General features: G+C 50.5%; 1 protein-coding gene across 13 annotated transcripts in view; it reads right to left on the bottom strand.

Moving 5' to 3' along the window:
- The window catches only part of PKNOX2 (PBX/knotted 1 homeobox 2), a 253,943-nt gene that overhangs the window by 77,230 nt on the left and 159,581 nt on the right, over positions 1-17,132 (bottom strand). The window lies entirely within an intron of this gene.

The following is a 17,132-nucleotide window of genomic DNA, read 5'->3' as shown; positions in this document are numbered from 1 at the left end:
GAACTCGTGAGAGCCGAGAGGAGAGGCCTGGGTGGGGAGGGGCACGCTGTGCTATTTTGACTTGAAAGAACAAGATTCAAATCATAGGTAAAACAACCTGTCCACTCCAGCCACACTTTGTTCAGCATCAGCTCCAGCCTGGCAGCGGGGAGGTTGGGAGGGGCCTTGGCTGGTGGCAGCACAGGGGGACTGGAGGCCATCTTGTGGACACCCCACAAGACAAGGGTGCTTTCCCTTTCCCAGGCCTTCTAGAACAGCCACCTACACTCTCAGGGCAGAAGACTTTACGCCTTTCCAGTTCCAGTTCCCACCTCTCTGGCCTCAGGGTCTCCACACTCCAGACTAAGCCCTCCCCGGTGAGCTTACCACACCCCCTAGCAGTGGAAAGGGAGGTGGGGGGCTGGTCCACCTCCTCAGGGTGTGGGGTAAGCAGCCCACAGGTGACTACTTGGAGATCTTCCCGGAAGGGAAAAGGCAGGGAAACATCCGAGAGCCTGAGTGAGCCCTTTCTAGGTGTGTGCTTGTTACTACGGGCATACGGAGGCGCCTGCACATTCTTTGAAGAAGACTTCCCTTAGCCTTCATTCAATACAGGTCACAGGCATGTGGGTCCAGAAGAGCTGTCATAGGTGAATGGTCCACCCCCCTCTTACAGAGGAGGTGACAGAGGCCAAGAGGAGTGATGTGCATATGTGTAGGGGAGCGATAGTGAAGCAAGGATTAGACCACAATCTCCAATCCCCAGTTCCTGGTCTGCTCCACTGTACCACCCCTACCCCATCACCTGGAAGCGAGCTGCTCCCACTGGCCCTCAAGTTTTCTTCTTGAGCCAGAACATGGTGCAGTAAGTGGAGACAACCTGGCAGTGCCACCCAAGGAAACAGAATGCCCAGAGCTGTTTAGTTACAGAAAATGTCCTGAAATATTTAGAGCTGGAAACCATGGGCTAGTTGCCCCGTGCAGGCCTGTCCACTGGGGACATTGAGCTGCCCAGGGACCTCTGTGGAGTGCAGGAACTCTCCTGCTCCTGTGGAGGGCGCCTGTGAGCACAGCACTCAGACCCTCCCTCCCCTTTCCCTGAGGGTGCTCTCAGGCTTCATTCTCTTCCCCTCATGCCCTCCCGTCTCCTCCCTAGGGTCCTCCAAAATGTTCACAGCCCTGAATTCTGTGGGAATTTGGAGCTGCCTAAGGAAAGAGGCTGGTCTCCGGGGCCCTATGAGGGTGTGGGTGTGTATGTGTGTGTTGTTGTTTCAGTTTTTTTTCAAGAAGAGGAAGAAATAGAACCTCTGGCCTGACCTGAGTGTCCGAAGTCCCAGGTCTGCTTTGACCTTAAGTGCACATGTGAGACCACTGGAAATTCAGGTGTTCAGTCAACGAACGTTTATCAAGTATCAACTACATGCAAAAAACTATGCTGGGGGAAGATGGGCCACCAGGATGTCTTTGTGACAAAGTCACTCAGGGTCTCCCTGTCCCCCACACGCTAGACACCAAGATCCAGCCTTTACTTTTGCAGAGAGGCTCAGAAGGGAGCCAGTCTTTTTAGGAAGGGGACCAATGCCTATTTCCATGGCTGGGTTTGTCTGGGTGGCAGTAAACATCCAAAGAAGGCAAGAGCAGACCAAAGAGGGTTCCAGAGAAAAAAAGAGGATACAGACTCTTTGAGACATCAGAAAGAAGATTCCAGAATTAAGCCCTTGGAGATATTAAAATGAGTGTGGAATCTCTCTTTTGGACCCTGAGGGAATAAAGGAAATAGGGATATTTCAGGAGTGTGTTAGGTTCAGCCTTTCCTGGAACTCTGGTAGGTGAGGTAACTTTGGTGGGGGCCTACGGACCTGCCATCAGGACCCCTTCCCTGGAGCACCGATCTTAGAGGCTCCTTGGCTAGAGAAAAGCGAGCCGCTGTGGCACTGCAGTGCCAGCAGCCTCCAGAAGAGGGAGCTGGGGGGCAGAGTCTGGGCTGGGAGCTCCCTCTGGGCCGCTTTTCTCTCCTCTTAGGGGCAACTGGTTCCCTTTAACCTCGGGTTTGGGTGTTCTGGTAACCTCATTCTACAGATGAGAAAGTCATAGTGAAGGCAAAGAAAAGGAAGCTCACTGAGAAGGATTTGGGCTAAAGAGATTAGTCTTTAATCTGCATTCTTTTGTTGACTGTCCAATGACTGGGAGGTAGAGTCATTTTAGAGTCGCTGTCCCTAGAAATGTTTGCAACAGCACCAGGATTGCCCTGCCCGGGGTAAGGAGGAATGGTTAAGAGCGCTCTGCACCCAGAAACAACCACCGTCGAGGCTGAGAGATTTTTCTCTTCAGAGCCCGCTGGGCTGTGGAGCAGGGGCTAGACCTGCCTCGCCAGAGGACACAGGAACAATTTTCTGAGGACCAGATGGCCTTTGCCCCTCCCCCGCCCCCTCACTGGGGTCACCACAGGCCACTAGGCTACTGCCCCATTGCCCTCTGGGGGCTTCTCCTGCAAGAGAACAGGAGGCCTTTTCATCAGGGGCTTAAGTTCTCTTCTCTGCTCACTCAGGCACAGAAGCCTCTGGTGACTTGACACTGGCGGGACCCCGTGCCCATCTCTGGAAGCTGGCTCTTTTCTTCACACCACTCCAGCCACACGCGCACACCCCCATCCTTGGGGAACCCCACTAGCTAGGTTTGGGGAGCTGAGGGGCCATGTGGAAGCATCCTGGAGAGGAACGTGGGGATCTGACTTCTCTTGTGGGAGATTCTACAGCTGGGGGGGGGGGGGCGGGGAGGGAGAACTCCCTGAGCAATTACCAGGTGCCCAGCCCTTTGGGAGAACCTGCCCTTTTTTGCACTGTCTTTGGGTGTAGGGAGGCCAGCGGCAGGCCTGAGCTCCAGAAACCCAGCCGGGGCGTCTGAGCATTCGTCAGTGGCTCGGCTCGGAGAGGCTGCTCCGCCCTGTCCAGAGGCCCCAGCGCTGTTACCAGACACCACGGCACTCGAGGGAGCACAGCCAAGACTGCAGATGGAGGACACACGAGGAACAATTTACCAGAGACATTTCCCATGGAGAAGAGGCTCACGTCAAAAGATTGTTTTTAATGCTGAAAACCTTTATTATATGACAGCTAGGAGGGGGAAAGAAACAAACCTAATGCAAAATGCAAACCCCACAAAGATATCCAAGAAGAAATAATTTGCGTTACTGATATTATCATCAAAAGGAGCATTTGCCCTTTACAGAGCTCAGGAGCCGAATGAGGCAGTGTGCACACGTTGGGGTGGGTGGGGGCATGAAAGGACATCCCTTTAGGAAGGAGGAGGGGGTAGCCCAAGAGCATGGGGAGGCCCGCAGCCTGGAACCCACACAACAGTGTGTTGACAAACAGGCTTAGGAAAAAAATACCAAGCTCGTTAGGAAGGAGCTCATTAGGACTTGTTGACATGAAACCCATTAGACCAATTAACATTCCATTAACGGCCTGGGGCACCAAGGGGTTAATGCTGTCCAGCAGTAATTGGGCTGGGGTGCCGGGTTGGGGGCTCAGGGCCTTAAGGATGAGAAACAAGGTCTAATTGGGAACTCTCTGGCCAGCTGGCCTGACAGACAGCATTTGTTCTTGCCCCCTGACCCTAGCTGAGACTGCACTGCATCTGGTACTGAGGTAGCAGAGGGGAGGAAGGGACTTCCCTTGGCTTGTCACTGTTCCACCCCGATGCCCCAGACTGGAGACTGGGCGATGGTTGGCACAGGAGAAGGTTGGGGGCTATTTCCACACTCTTGGACTCTGACGGTTTTGTTTTCCTCATCCATCCCTCCCCTCCCCCTTTCTGGTCCAGTTTCTCTCTCAGTCTCCAGGGAAGTAAGTCCCCTCCTCTTACAAAAGCTCTTTGGAGAAGCCAGAATCCTTGAGGCCCCAGAGCCTAATTCATCTGAAGAGTGTTGTAGTTTAGGGCAGAGGAATGGGGGGAGGGAGCACCGGCCCTGAGTTTCCCGTCCTCCCTTCTTCCCTCCTTCCATTCTTCCCTCCTTCCTTCCCTTCTTCCCTCCTTCCTTCCCTCCCTCCTTCCCTCCTTCTTTCCCTTCTTCCTTCCATTCTTCCCTCCTTCCATTCTTCCCTCCTTCCCTCCTTCTTTCCCTCCTTCCATTTTTCCTTCCTTCCCTCCTTCTTCACCAGGGCAGCTAAGAGACCCTGTTGAGGACCTGTGGGAGCTCTTCTCTGTCCTCTGACACACACTAGCAGGATTTTCATTATTTTCTTTCCCTTGCTACAAGTAGAGGCTGAGGAAGTCCCATCCCCTGTCTGGGCCTCCGTTTCCTCATCTGTAAACTCCCATGAGCGGAGCCTGTGCTTAGAACCAAAACGTCTGGATTCCACATCCAGCCCTGCCACTTATTTGTGGCCTGTACAAGTCACTTTCCCTCTCGGGCTGCAAAATGAGGGGTTTCACCAAAATATTCAGAAGTCTTTGCCCATGGTTAGCACTCAACACAAGCTTTGTTGAATGGAATGGAAATAGTTGGATTGTAGCTTCATTCCAAAGCCCAGCCAGCTCTCTCTTCCCTTCCTCACTTCTCATTTGAGAGCGAGGGAAGGAGGGCCCTGAGGCCAGAGAGGCAGGAGCCCTCCCCAGTCCCGGGCCCAGAAGCCCCCAGGTCGTTACCACTCCCCACCCCAGGCCACCACTCTGAGCAGCTGCCCGGGCCTGGGTTCTGACGTCTAGACAGATTTGCAGGAGGCTAAAATAACACAATGAACTCAGCAGGAGGGACCAAAAGGCTGCATTAGTAACCTGGCTGGCTTCAACTTCTCCCATCGGAGAGGCCGCCTCAACCCTGGCGCAATCCGCAATCTCGTTTATTTTCCTTCCGCGGAGAGCCTCGTCCCACATGAGTCTCCGGCCCAGCTCCCTTCCCAGAAGCGGCCTGTAGGTGGCGCGGCGGAGCCCCTTTAATTGCATTATGTAATAGAACCTGTTTACTAAATCATGCAATCAGTCGCCTTAGGATTTACAGCTTCGGATGTGTATAGAGAATTGGACTTTGAGTCAAATTTAAAAACAAATAAAAATGAGAGGCAGCTGTTGCTGATAGTGTGATATTCATCTTTTGGAAACAAATTCACCCCACTGCTATAAATTATGCCTGGAAAAAAAGTGTTGTTGGTGGGAAGGAGTTGGCTAGGTCTCCTGTGCTGGCAACTCACAGCGATGAATCTTGAAATAACGGTGTCAACCTGTCACTGATTTCATGTGACTCTGTGGATTTATCTAAAGAAACACAGGCGTGCGGGCCTGCATGCACATACACACACACACACACACCCCAGGTCTCTTCACAAAACCTGGTGAGGGCTAGAAATCTCAAGCTGAAAGCTGAGTGTCTGAGGAGCTCCATGGTCCCTGCGCCTTGGTGTGCAGCCAGCACTGGGTGGTGACAAGGGTGAGACCACTGTGGGGACAGCGGCAAGGATGGAGGTGACAGAGAGGATGCACCTGTGGGCAGGGAAGCTTTGAAATGTGAGACAGCCTGGCTGAGATGTTTCAAAGTGAGAGAGAAGTGAAGGCTCCTTGAGGAGTGATGGAGGCCCACCTCACCAGGAGCCGGCCCCCCTCACAGCACATCAGACACTGGACCTTTCCCTTTTCTCCCAGGTGTTCTGGAGCCAGGTGGAAGCTCAGGGGCCTGAGGTGACAGGAATGCTGTGACCTAGCACACGCTGCTTCCCCCCATCTTTCTGACTGCAGGGTGCTGGGGGCAAATGGAAGTCCTCTATTCTAAGACCAGGCTCAGAGTGGTGCATGGGCACGGGGAGGGTAATTGTGTCTGTGTTACTGAAGGAAGGATTGGGGAGGGGATCTGAGCTGGATTCGCACTCAGGATCAGACCCCCTGCTCACTGCATGTCCTGAGGATGGCTGGCTAAGAGGTAAAAAATAAGCCACCACTCCACCATTACCCAGGTCTCAGGGGACACTGAACCTGGCACAGAGCCCAAGTCCTTGCTGAATGTCCTAGCCAGGAGGGCCACTTCCCTGGTGCCTCTCGGTTCCTGCTTGGAACTCTCAGTGGGAAATTATTTTCTACTGACTTCAGCAAGAAGCAGATATGACAACCAGGATAGCAGGCAACTCAGACCTTATCTTGGCCACCCACAGCTCTCTGCACTAATTGTCATTTGCTCCCTTTCTGGGAAGCCTACCTGGGAGGTGGTGCTGGCTCCTGCCCTGTTATCATGACACTGGTCTCCGGGGGACAGAGTGGAGACAGAGGGGAAGTCAGCATGAGCTTTGACTAGGACTGCCGGCTTCTGACTTCCTGAGAGATGGGAAAATCTCTCACCACCTCTCTCCCCCTTCAGCCCTTACCTGCCAGGTGGAGCAAACGGTCTTTGGAGGGGTAAGAGCCTTCTGTGAAACCCGAGAACCCAGAGACCCTCCTGCTCTGTATCCCAGGAGTGTGGCATCCTCCAGATGGCCGGTGGTCCTCCTGCCAGGGGCCTCCACCTCCTCTCCTTTCCCCACCCCCAAAGCCATTTTGCTGTTTGCTCTTTTCTGGAATAACAATATGTCCCCTGTGCAGCTGGGTCAACAGGTCATTTATGTACTCACTGACCCGGGCCTAGAGATGAGCAAAAGCTTGCTCGAGAGACCCAGTTCTGGGAGGAAGGCGGCATATTATCGACCCTGGATCCCTCTGTGTCCACAGGTTACTGGGGGGAAGGCTTATACCCTGGGTGTAAATGGGGCTGCTGGCGATCGCAGACCCACATCCCCCGCCTTACCCCCACCCCGCGCCCCTCCCCCCCCACCCAGTTTCTTAGAGAGGAGCCCTGTTTTGCCCTAGCGCTGACTTCGGTGGGGCTCTGATTCATGGGGGTTCCTGGCACATCAGGGCCCAGAGCTCCAGGGCTGCAGCTCACCCTCCTTTACTCCTCAGTTTCGCTGTTTTCCAATTTGGCTTCAAAAAAATGGAGCAGTGTCGGACGGAGTCAGGAGAGCAGCTCCCGCTTGACCCAGCCCTCTCTCCTGCCGGGCTCCTGCTTCTCGCCACCAGGGCCCAAAAGTGGCAGCCCTCGCTCTTCCCCTACCTTGGCTGTCACACCTTTTCTGGCTTCAAAAAGCCGCTGATATATTTTACAAACTGAAACAGCAATTTAATTCCCCCTGATAGCGGCAATTGTCCATTAGATCTTCCTACCGAGGAGCTTAACAATAATTCCTTTCATCCAACTGCTTGCTTCTTCTTGATCTGAGAATCAATCCCATAAATAGCAGGCAAGAGTTTTCACATTACTCTCCCCCTCCAGCTTTTAGCATTTTGATGAAGATTCTCATCTCCTCTTTAAGCACTTTACAACTTAGCAATTTTTCCCCCTTTGGTTCTTTTAAACAAAATAAAACAAAAAACAGAAAGGGGGGCAAGAATGCATGCAAGCTCTCAGGGTAAGTACAGAGCTTGCATCCTCTCACAGAGAAGTGATGTGCAGCTTCGCCTGCCTAGGGGCAGGGTGATGGCAGCATTGACCTCCCACTGCTGAAAAGTGGGTGCTGCTCTGCTCCAGAGGCGCACCATTAGTCTGGTCCTAAATTTCACACTCACCCACAACTGGGTCCTGCTCTAGCCAAAGGTGCTTGACTTAGAACATTTTTCCCTCTCCAGGACACCCCTCCCCTGTTGCTGCATCCCAGGAATGGAGGCCGGGATGCATGGCTGCTGCCTGGGGTGGAGTCCACGGGAAGGTTTGGGTCATTCCCTCTCCCCAGGCCTGTAGCCAGGTTCCCACCCATCCCTCAGACAACTCTCAACTGGAGATGGGATTCTGACCTCTCTTTTTCATCTCCAGCCCCTGCATCTCTATCCCAATGGCCTGAGCGTGAGAGGCAGGGAGGAACAGGGAAAGTAGAGAGCTTGAGGCCTTTTGTTCAGTTCTTTTTCTTTTCTTTTAAGCATCCAGGCAGCCCAGTGACCAGGGGCAGAGAAGGGCCCTGCAGCTCTTCCAGGGTGCAGTTAGGGTGGATTGCCAGGGCCCTGGGAGCCCCGGCCTGCTCCCCCAAGACACCATCACCTGCTCTCTTGTCTGCACACACACACGGAGAAATAAATCTAAAAACGAACCCAGGGACTGAAATCCCCCTAGACAAATCTGATTCCCAGGTTTATTATTATTTGTCGAGAGCTGACAGCAGCCACTGCTCAGGAACCGAGCTGAGAAAACAACCCAGGCCAGGCCCCTGAGGCCCACAACTCAACAGAGACAGACAAACAGCCCAGACGCTGGGGATCCCAGATGGAAGGAGCGCTTCTGTTCTGCAAGGAGTGAGGCAGCCACCTCCCGGCTGCCCTGCCTGCCTCCTTCCTTCCATAAATCTTTCTCTTCTCTGAGGCAGGCATGCAGGGAGCTGGGAAGACAAGGAAAGGAGGAAGAAATGAAGGGCCATGTGAGGGGAGGGCAGGGAGGGCTGGGAGCAGCAGGACTGGACTGGGGTAGGGGGAGTCCTCAGAGGTAAGGGACCCTGATGCCTATGTAGTCTGTCACCCACCATGCTCCCAGATTCTCCTGGAAGCAGGGGATCCTAAGAGGGTCAGCCAGGCCCCTTTTCTCTCTGAGAAAGACTGTACCATATCCTCTGCCTGGACGATACCTGGTTCCATATTTAAAAAATTGCTTCCAGAAAAAAATGGTCAAGAGTCAGGGCTGTGGAAGCAAGTGGTCCTCTGGGCTCAGTTTCTCATTGAAAAGCCACTCATCCCTGCTACTTCCTTACGCAGACAACAAATGTCCTTCCCCTGGGCCTTTGTGGTGGCCCAGGTGAGCTCGTGAGAAAAAGGAGGGGAAACCAGGCAGAGTCTGCAGCAACGGGGTCAGCTTGGGAGAGGAAAGGATGTCCAGCCAGGCCCCCTAACCCTTGGTCTTCACTGCTGTTTGGAACGAGAGCAGGTACACTGGTTCTGTGTTCCTGATCTGTCAGGAAAGGCAGCCCTAAGGAAGGGAGGATGGTGGCTGCCATGTGAGAGGATGTGACACTGGGCAGTGAATCCATTCCTGGGCTTGGCTACCCGGACCCAAGCTCCAGATGACATGCCCTCTATCACCTTACAAAACAGTTTTCCTCCATGCCGTTTGCTGTGCTTCTCATCTGCCAGCAAGGCCTTTCTGGATCACACTACTGTACCCTTTCCTTCATCAAAACTTTGCTCCAAACCCTACTCTTCCATGAAGCCTGTTCTCACTTTCCGCTCCAGGACTGTCCTCTCACTCAGAGGACACAGGAGTGTGAATGATCGCTGTGTGTGTTCCTACGCTATGAAAATCTGCTTCCCATCCACGTGTTCCATCTCGCCCATTGAACCCTATGCACCCCAGTAGACAAGATCATGGCTTTTCCTTGCATTTTCCCTCCAGGGGGGAAAAAAAGCCTATGCAATATGATTTCACAAAGTCTACCTCTTTATGGAGCCTGAATATATATACAGTTACAGCTTAATTTCTTTGTCTTACTGTTAAAATGTAAAACAAACAAATAAATCTTGGAAGGATAACTGTTTAGGTCCCATCAGTCATTTACACCTCAGTGAGAATGAGTTTGTTTCTTTGGAGCAAATTTTTACAGAGGTGAGGTGATAACATAGAAGTAGTAACCACTGCCATTTATTGAGCTCTAACCATGCACCAGGCATGGTGCTAAGCTTCTTATGCAGATACCTTGTTTATTTTTGTCAGCAATCATATGGTGTCCCATGATGAGGCATGATGGCTGTCCCCATTCACCGATGCGAAAAGTGAAGCTTAGAGAGGTTAAGAAAGTTTCCAAATGTGATGCATGGTCTGATTTCAGAGGCTGAATGTTTAACCTAGAAGTGTGAGCGTGGAGGCAGGAAACACCAGAGGAGGGAGAGACCCCTAGGAATGGGAGAAGTACAGAAAGCCAACGCTGATGATGAAAACAAGCAGCTAACTTTGGTTGGGCCGCCCAGCACAGTCATCCAATACCGACTTTCACACGCCCCGAATTTCCAAGAATTATCCTATATCAACACGCCTATAGGCCTTTTGCATGCCAAATTTGGGGTTTGTACGTCAGCTCAGGAACACACACTTTGTGTGGTGGGACTGCTTAAACAGCGACAGTTCACTTCTGTCGGCTCTGTCATCTTTGGACGGCAGTGTGTGTACGGATTTATTTGAATATTTTATTGCATTTTGCTCTTATTATTTCATAGAAGTGAGTGGAAGATGGAGAACTGAGAGTGCTGATACCAGCGATAAGAAGTAGGGGTCTCATACACAGAACACGGCGGAGACAAAGACGGAAACATTAAGCGTGCTGGAAGAGGCAGACCTTGGGTCTGAATCGTAGACTCGCTAGACTGTGGGTTCAGTTATGAAGGGAAAGAACAAAATGAAGGAACGAATATGCAGTGACAAATAAATGGTCGAAGACTGCCTCTAAGAGGCGATATGTACGTGGGCATTCGATCATGTGTTTCGGCTGTCTAATTGTAGAACTCTGGGAACTCGTGCTGTGTGAAAGCGGGGCTGCCTACACCCTGACCCCACACTCTGCAGCTCAGGGCCAGGGCTCTGACTCACATGGACCGGGACTCCGTCAGTGTCTCCTTCCTGTCAGCCAGGACGGAGAGGTCCTGCTGCAGCGCAGCTGGGGTGGGGTGGAAGGGAGCGTGCAGTCAGCTTGCTCTCTGTGATTGTCTCCGCTTGGCCTTCTTTCCCCACCCCACCCAGGGACCACCCACAGCTGCAAAGAAGTCCCTGTTCTGGAGGGAAATATGCCCATGACTCACAGGCCAAAAGGCACCTGGCTCTATCTTTGAAAAGCCTGTCCAGTTGAGCAGTATTTGTTTTTTCAAGTTGGGGTACCCCATCCTTAGGGGGCGTCCCATCTCTTGTCATATCTCCCTGAGTCCTATCTTTATCTGCCTGCAGAAGCGCCTTCCTGTTCACTTTCCTTTCAGAGGCTTCTCCCTCCTCTCTCAGCCCAGAGAGACTCCAGGCAGCAGTCTGAAGGGGTGACCAGAGAAGGCATCTTGGCAGGCTGGCAGCAGAGTTATTCCCCACAGCCTCCGAAGCAGCAGCAATTAAACAGAAGTGCAGACGACCTGTGCTCTACCTCCCACTGACTCCGGCTGTCCCCTGCCAAGCCCCATCCCCTTCAACCCCTGGCTTGGAAAGTGGTCTGCAGTTTTCTGGCTTCTAACAGGGAAACCTTTAGTCATATGCTGGCCCCTGCTGCTGCACTCAGGCACCAAGTAGAAGTGTTTCATATTTGCAGCAGAATCTTCGAATACTAGCAGCCTCTCCGAAAATTACCATGCCCATCGAACCTTAATTCTGCCTTTTGCGATGACAACTCCTTTCCTATCATTGTGGTCTCAGTGGAAAGAAAGAGCCCTGCCTTCAGTACACAATTTTTGTGGACTTGAAGTTCAAGCTTGTGTCTTAACGGTCCCCTCTTCTTTCTCCAGTTAGATGGACCCCACTTCTCATGGCAGAACAAGGACCATGGGGTGGAGGAAGAGGAGGAGAAGACAATTTTGCACAGTGGACTCTGGCCCTCAGGAACCAATTAGGATACTCTGACTTAGAACAGAGAATGATCTTCTGGGATCTGAGCACTTGTTAATCTGGATCTTCCAGTGCCTGGCCCGCTCAGGGAAAAGGAGCAAAGCATCTTGACTCCCAGATCTAGAGGTCTGTCCAGAGCAGATTGGTCTGGGCAGGCAGGGGAGCTGCATGTGTGGTGTCTGCTCCCAGAGCTCGTCTCTGGGATGTGGAAGGAGAGGAAATGGGAATTCTCATCCAAGCTGCCCGCGACAAGGGCACAAGGTGGCCTAAGTTTGGGGCAGATCCCTGCTATCAGCAGGCCTCTCTGATCTTTCCTTTCTTCTTAGGGCCTGGCTGTCTCAGGTCAGAGCATCTGCTCTGCAGCTTTGGGGAGAGAAGTCTGCTGTCTCGTTGTCCTGGAATTCATAAAAGTGAAAAAAAGATCTCACTTAACGAGGCACTCGCTGTGGTCAGGGACTATTCCACCATCAGAAGCTGTGTGTGCATGGGAGCTGAGAAAGTGTGGAGAGCAGGGGAGCTGGGCAGAGGGAGATGAAGAGGAAAGGAGGCCAATTTAAGAATGATTGGAAAGGTCGAGGAGAGAGGTCCCCAAGGGGGACATTCAGGGGACCCTGAAGAGATGGAGGGTGCAGGGAACTGTGCGTAGCGGGAGGCTGGCAGCTCTGGCTGCCTGACAGCTAGACCTCAGCTTTGCCCTCACTTCTCACTCCTCAGCTTCTTCCCCAAACCCGGGAGTAGTGGGGACTCAAGGCTCTGGAGCCGATTGCCAGAAGACTGGCAGAGTGGAAGCATCCTGAGCGGTTCTGAGGTCTGACTTCTTCCCTGTTCAAATGAGAAAACCTGTCCAAGGCCATGCAGCAAGCAGGAGATGGGGACCTAACTAGAATCCAGGTCCCAAGTAACAGAGTCAGCAATCATTTACTGAGCAGCTACTATGTGCCAGGCCCTGTGCTGGTAGTGGAAGTTCCAGAAGAAGAAAACAGAGACAGTTGAGCAGAGTAAATAAATGATGAAATGAAAATTTTCCTGAGCTGAAGCAAGACAGGTGACTTCAGATTTAAAGGGATCCCAAGGGCTGAGTATGAGTAATGAAAAAAAAAAAAAGGAGCAAACCAAACCTCAAGCCTCAACAATAGTGGTGAAATTCCAGAACTTAAAAAGAAAAGAAAACTCAAAGTTTCCATAAATTCTCATTGCAAGATTGGAAATAAGAGGATGGGGGAGAATGTCTTCAAGATCTCAGAGAAAAAGCTTTTGAACTCGGATTCTGAGCTCCATCAGATTCCCAATCAAGTCTGAAGACAAAGTCTGTTTTGAACATAGAAGAACTCAGTTTATTTCCTTCCCACCAATATAAGAAATAACTAGAGGTGGTATTCCAACAAAACAACGAAGTTGGAGGAGGAGAACCACATAGTCACAAGACAGACAGCAGCCCTGTGTGACTCAAGGGGAGGGAAGACAGCTGGAGGGCAGGAGGGCAGCCCGTTACCCCTGGAGGCTCGGAAGGGTCTGGGCAGCAGCCAAGTTGTAACGACATGTAATGACATGGCCAGATCACACTGTTTAGTTCTGTGGTTGAATGTTTCCATCTTATAATCAACCTATATTCAGAATGCAGAGGTAACTACAGTTATATAACAGAATATAAATCTTCTAAATTTTATCCTAAAGAGAGTAAATATACTACTAGTATACTAAGTAATATATAATATATAGTATGATTATGTGTAACACTATGTGCTATATAATATATACCATATAATATATATTATATTTTATATAATACTACATATTAAAATAGATAATATCTAATATAGTTTGATAAAAATTATCAAACTTATACAAATTGAAAGGGGAGAATGTGTGCTAATTTCCCCCGCTCCCATAGCAGGGAGTTAATAGATAAATGCATAAATTAAGAAAGAGGAACTTAAGTATACTACAAAAGATAATAGACATTGGCCACCAAATAACTAACATCAGAGATTATTCAATGTGGTTGACTTGGATCATAACCTTGTGGGCAGAGGTGTGGGAGAGAAGGGACACTTTTTATTTTATTTTATATCTTTTACACTGTGTTCTTTCTCTTCACATACATACTTTACTTCTAATTTAAAAAGTAACCAAAATAAATAATGAAATACCTATATATAAGAGAATACCATGCAGCAGTTAAAAATAATGGAGTAGATCTATTTACTTTAACTTGGAAAGTTATCCATTATATAACCTAGGTTAACAAAGTAAGTTTTTAGCACAGTATTTAAAACATCATATTTAACTGTGTTCAATGAAACATTCAAACCAATAAAATGCGGTCACTGCCTGTGTTCTCTGCGTTCACTACGCCAAATGTCCTGCTCCTGGACCGTCTTCCCTGACTCAGAATTTTGCAAGATGTGTATCTCTTTTTCCGTAGGTAAGAGCTATTTTCCGTATATTTCAAATAACAAATGTAAGTTCTGCTCTGTGAGTGGTCAGTCCAAAGACTGGCCTAGATGAAGCTGCTCGGGAGATGAAAGCTTTACACACAAATACCTGGTGGGGCTAAGCCAAGTGGGGAGGACAATGTAAGAATTACAGGTGTCAAGGCTGAAAGGCACCTCAGAGAGCTCCTGGTCCACCTCCCTCATTTCACAGGTGAAGAACATATGTGGGGCCATATAAAAAGTCACTCCACTGAATTAGTGTCTAGAAAAGCAAGAACTGGGCTTGTTCAAAGCCAGAGTCAGGAAGGATGCCCTGAGGAAGTCAAAGGCTGGAACGGAGGCCTAATGCCAAGGCCCCACAGAGAATCCTATGGGGAGGTGGTGTGTATGTGTGTGTGTGTGTGTGTGTGTGTGTGTGTGTGTGTGTGTGTGAGGGGGATGGGGGGCCCATTTCAGAGGCTGCTCAGGGTGCAAATAGCTTGACTTTGAGGAGAAACCTGGAGAAATCAGACCAGATCGTGCTTCCTTAGTGTCCACAGTAGCTGGAAGGAAGCAGTTTTGATATGAGCAGGAGGAAGCATGTCTGGGCCACTGGGGAGGAGCTTGGAGAGGAACTGATGTTTACTGAGCATTTACCATGTGCCAGACATTGTGTGATGTGCTTTCTAGTATATTATCTCATTTAATCCTCGCAGAAGCCTTGTAAGGTAAATATGTTATCCCAATTGCATCAAGGCAATGATGGTTAGAAAACTTAAGTTACTTAACTTGCCCCAAATCCCACAGCCAGCAAATGGCAGAGCTAGACTCTGATTCTGGGTTGATCTGGTTCCAAAGTCCCTGCCCAAGGAATCAGAGGGCTTCTATAAATATGTGTCAACTAATTGTAACAGGAGAAGCGTCTTTCCCAAACTGGGATGCAACAATCCGGTTCCCTTCCTGCGCCCTGCGTGTGGAACCAGCTCCTCTCCCCAGTCCACCAGCATCCAGGTACGCTAGCTGCCTCTTGGGGACGAGGATTTACATTCGCCCAACAGGACTCTGAAAACTCCCACCTGGAGGGATATCAGCAGTTGAGGCTCCCTTCCTCACAGCTCTGAGCACTGACGTTGCCTCCGGGGGGACACCGAGCCCTACTGTGTCAGGGCTGGAGGGAGACGGGCCAGGACAGAGCACGAGTACAGGGAGGAGGAGAGAAGCTGGGGTGCAGAGTTCTTGGTTTCTAGGTGCTCAGCTCCATACCTGTCCTCCACCAACCTCAAGGGCACACTGACTGCTCTTGCTGCCCCTTAGATGCTACCCCGGCCTCTCCCTACGTCTCCCCAGGTACCTCTGCCTCTACTGAGCCTCTGACTTCAGCAGGAGGCAGGCAGGCCCAGGAGAGTATGTATGTCAGGGTTTGTCGCTGACACGTGGAGATCATTAAGGAGGCTTATTTTTAAATTGTAATTGCAAAATGTAAATGCTCCCCAAACTGATGTGTAATTGCTACCCCCTCCACCCCAGCCCTTCCCCTCTGGTGCCAGTTTTGCAAGGAGAGAATTAGAAAATAAAAAGGGGGTGGATTATGTAAGCAAAACGATTTAAAAAAAAGAGAGCGAGAGAGCTAAGAATTTAAGTGAGACAGCTGGCGGCTTCTCTGATTGCCACACTTCCAGCATTAGCTGCAAAAATCGTCCTTGCCAATTGCACCCATCCGAGCAACAGTGTCAACTGTATTTAGTCCCCAGAACAGACCAGACTGGCACTCACTTGGCAAGATAGTTCAGTGGTCAGTGGGTGTATCTGTGTGTGTGTGTTGGGGGAGGGAGAGGAGGTCGGTGTGATAGCTGAGGTCCCCTCTATCTCATCCATAGAAGCCTTCCGTTCTACAGAAAGACACAGCCCACAGCAGGAGTTAGCCATCCGTCAACCCATTTCCTTCCTTTCCCATAATCTACCATGTTGGGGGGACTGGGGGCACCTCCATTCTCCCAGGCACCATGTAGCCTGCTTGGACTCCGGCATCTGCAGCCTCAGCCTGGAGAGAGAGAGGACTCTGCTGGGTAGTTCAGCAGGAAGAAGCGCAGTTCAATTGCCAGTCCCAGAGCAGGCCACTGGACTTGGGCAACAACACCTATCCACCATGGCTCACCAGGAGACTCCGCCCCTGTCCTTTCTCACTCTTTTTTTTACCATCCCACCATCATCTTCAAGCCTTCACCACAGCCTTGTCTGCAGTGAACTCTCTTTGACATCAGTGTGCACATGGGCTCCAAAGATTGTCGAAAAGATTATCAACTTGTCCCTGGAATGGGCATCACCCAACCCACAGTTGGGATGAAGCCTTGACCCCCGTAGATATGCTCTTTTTTCTGGCTCTCAGGAGCCACAGCATGCTCTAGCATGCTCCCCACTGCTTAATGCACCTAAAACACAGAGCTCCCCAAATGGGCAGAAGGCAGAGGTAGCAGGGCAGCATGGCTGGCCAGTTTGGCCACTCCGAGACATGTGGTCCCCTTGAATATTCGCAAATTTACTAACTACCTGCTTGGGAGCTCAGCCCAGGAGCAGTCACCTTTCTGGTTAGCTCCATCCCTCTTCCTCTCTCCAGGGAAACCAGCTTTTGTGAGGAATTTGGCAAAGATTCCTGCCTCTAAAAATGAAGGCTGATGAACTGTAAGGTCATGGTGGCCCTAAGACATCAGGGAAACTTAGAAAATCCTGGGCAGGGTCCTTTGGAGATGGGGCCCAATCTCACCATAATAGATCCAGGCCCTTATCATGGCAAACTGGAAAGAAAAAGGGTTATTTTAGATAACTAGATTTCTAAATCCCTGTCTATACTGGTATTCAGGTCTTTGAGATCATGAAGTTACTTAAAGGGATTTAAAAACCCTATCTGATAAGAGGATTAAATGAGATTCTCTATTCAAAATGCAGTATACATTCTAAAGCAGTATTTCTCAGAGTTCATCAGAAACCCCTGGGGCGCAGTTTCCTCTGTGTTCTTCGAAACACTTGGGGTGCAGATTCCTGGTCTTGACCTGGACTCATGGAATCAGACTCCAGTGGGAGGTCCAGGAACTGCATTTTTAACAAACAGCCCTGTAACCCTTAGGCGATGAGCTTGCTCCAGAGGGTTGTACAAATGTTCTCATCATCGTGGA

Source organism: Equus przewalskii, chromosome 6 (assembly GCF_037783145.1).
Source record: "Equus przewalskii isolate Varuska chromosome 6, EquPr2, whole genome shotgun sequence".
NCBI classification, from domain to species: Eukaryota; Metazoa; Chordata; class Mammalia; order Perissodactyla; family Equidae; genus Equus; species Equus przewalskii.
Note: the sequence above shows the minus strand (reverse complement) of the source record. Positions and strands in the feature narration are given on the sequence as shown.